This window comes from Juglans regia, chromosome 11, assembly GCF_001411555.2.
Source record: "Juglans regia cultivar Chandler chromosome 11, Walnut 2.0, whole genome shotgun sequence".
Classification (NCBI taxonomy): domain Eukaryota; kingdom Viridiplantae; phylum Streptophyta; class Magnoliopsida; order Fagales; family Juglandaceae; genus Juglans; species Juglans regia.
The window spans coordinates 1,793,432-1,796,523 of NC_049911.1; positions in this window are offsets into that span (position 1 = coordinate 1,793,432).

Here is a 3,092-nt window from a genome sequence, read left to right on the forward strand (position 1 = left end):
ATCAAAATATTGATTGAATATAATTTTTGTTTTGAAATTTGAAAGTTTTTTATTATTTTTTGTGTTTTGTTTGGACTTTGGAAAAATTATAATCATTAGGTAATTATTAGATGAAAAAGTTGAATATTTTAAATTGAAAAATGTTTTATGTTTGAGTGATGTTTAGAAAATAAATTATAAAAAGTTTTAAGATGAGATGAGATGTTTTTATCTCATCCAAGTGTCCAAACATAGCCTAATTGATTGACATTCACTTGAAAGTATCATTGTAAAAATGTCTTGGTGCATGGACGGAACTTTCACGGAAGCTTGAGCACAAGCTGTTATAAGTAACGCTTATCGAAACTGTCATCACCGTATTACACAAAATGTGTTGGCATTATATGACTTCAATATGAAGTTTATATTCGTATATGTGGGGCGGGAGGGAACTGCCAATCATGCTCGTATATTTTTTGATGCGTTGAATAAAGAAAGAACCGGTTTCTATAGTCTACCTAAAGTAAATATTATACATTATTTAATTAAGACAAGGAAACTACTTCTTGTATGAGATGATTTGTTTAGCTCGTAATTAGCCCAATTTATGGTTGAAACGGACTATAGGGTAGAAAAAACCCTAGTTGGAAGCTCTCTCTCCTTTATCTCTCCAAAGAGTTGCCCCAGCAAAAACCCAACTTGGGGGGTGGAGCTTTGGCTCCTCCCTCCCTCCTCCCATCTGGCTAGACCAGAAATTGTGTAACCCTTTATTTTCCAGTTTTTGTTTATTTTTCTGTCTAAAGTATGGCGAAACGCCGATCTGCTATTTTTCGAAACCTAGCTACCACCACATGCCCCAACACAGGATTCCTAGGCTGTTGATCCTTCGGACGGCCGAAAGTTGTCATCGAACAAAGCGGCACTTGAGTCACATGCGCAGGTCATAGCAACGTGTGAGATTCACGTACCACTGTACCAGGAAACTTCTACTACCGCCACGTATGGCATTTTTGGGACCAGAGACCTCGATTTCTTCATACTCGAATGGCCGCCACACTCCTAGTGTGGCGCGTGTCCCTCACGTGCCATCATAATCTATTTGTTTCTTGTATTTTGTTTTCTTTCAAGCTGAAAATTCGGATCTACAGTTATAATCCATCATTTTCACATCCATCTTTATGTTTATTGTTATTTTCTTTTATTTTACTAAAAATAAAAAATAAATAGTCTCTTGTACATTTTGTCTATAGAGTGAAAGTTCTCTCTTCCCCTGGAGGTTGAGTTTGAAATCTCTACTTTTGGTAGAGTGTGATCTCACAGTTGGTTTGTCTGTAGAGAGTTATAAAAATTAAGACCATATCAGTTACAAAAAAATTTGTGTATTGGTGGAGCCCTAACCGTAAGTAGTTGACTTATAATCTGAGATTTTTCTTGTATGTATCATGTCATAACTGTAACTTCATTTTCATGAATGAATTAAATCTATTTCCTATTAAAAACAATTTATGGTTGAAACGTTAAATCAGGTTACTATTTCATGTTATTAAACACTCATTTAATGCATTGAAATAACATTTCAAAATTTTGAGCTCAATGTCTTGATACCAAAGTTAGGCAAAGGTTGATTAATGATGTTGTACGTAGTGCCATACATAATTTCATTTGGACGGTTACATCTAATGATGAGATTTTCGATAGATTTCCTTCTTATTCAAATGCGTTTGGGATTGATGAGGTGGCTGAATCCTCTCATGTTCCGGAAACGTCAAGTGGGCATTTCCTCTCATGGCTGAATACTCTCGGAATGAGATTGCAATCCTACATAGGCATATATGAGTGGGCATTTGAAATCGTAATTTTCAACATTATGGCATATAATTACGTTCAAAAGCCCGAAATTGTGACGGATCATCGTTTCGCCTATGCGAACTTGAATCATTTATCTTATTTATCTCATTTCTCTTTAAAATGATAATTGGCATAATTACAAAATCGGATGGCATGTAAAATCTTAAATTTATGATATTTCAATCTGTAATTAATTAATTGCCACTTAAATAAAGTGGGTTATGAAAATGACTAAGCCAAAAACTAATTGAAGATAAAAATTCGGATTTCCCAAATATAAAATTAAAATAATTAATTATATAATAATTTAATCTACCATTCTAATTATTGGTACGAGTACTCATTAAATAATCTCTATAAAATTCCCATTTAATTAGAAATGTGTCTAATTGATCATTTTTGGAAATTCTCAATTAAATAAATTCGGGAAGAAAACTTGGGGGATTTTCCATTTAAATATGTCTGAGAATTTTTGTTATTTAAGAATTGATAATTGATAGTGGAAAATATCTTCATCAATAATTAATAAATCATTATACAAATATACTCATTATTAATGAGACACACCACTTCTTAAAATTTTTACTTAACTCAACCATCTTAACTCAACCATTTTATTATTATTTATCTCATCTTATCTCATCTCATCATTACAATTTTTATCTCATCTTAATACTATTACTATTTACTTAACTCAACCATCTTAACTCAACCATTTTATTATTATTTATCTCATCTCATCTTATCATTACAATTTTTTAAAATTTTTATATAAAATATAATAAATAATTCAACTTTTTCAAATCTCAAAATAATAATAATATGAAAAAATAATATTTTAACAATATTTTATTTAACTTTCAATTTTTATTTAAAATTATCTCATTTTAACTCACTATCCAAACGGATCATATTTATGAAGCTTCAAAAGGGAACCCTAGTGTTATTCTAAGGGGTGTGATACCAAAATGTGTACCCCTTCAAATGACACCCTCTAACATGGTGATGGTTCCCATAATGGGTGATGTTTAAGGAAGTATCAAAAAATACAACTTTTTGATTTAGTCAAAAGATTGTGTGTGACTAGTGAAATGTCAAGAGACATAACCTTTTGATTTAAACAAAATGTTGTCTCTTCTTAAAGTTGTGACATTTGAATTACTATTGGATTATCAATGATTGAGCCATTTGTCAATCGGTGCATGATGGCGCTTATAAATAGAGGTCATTGATGTACAGATAAATGTACTCAATTCATTTTGTTC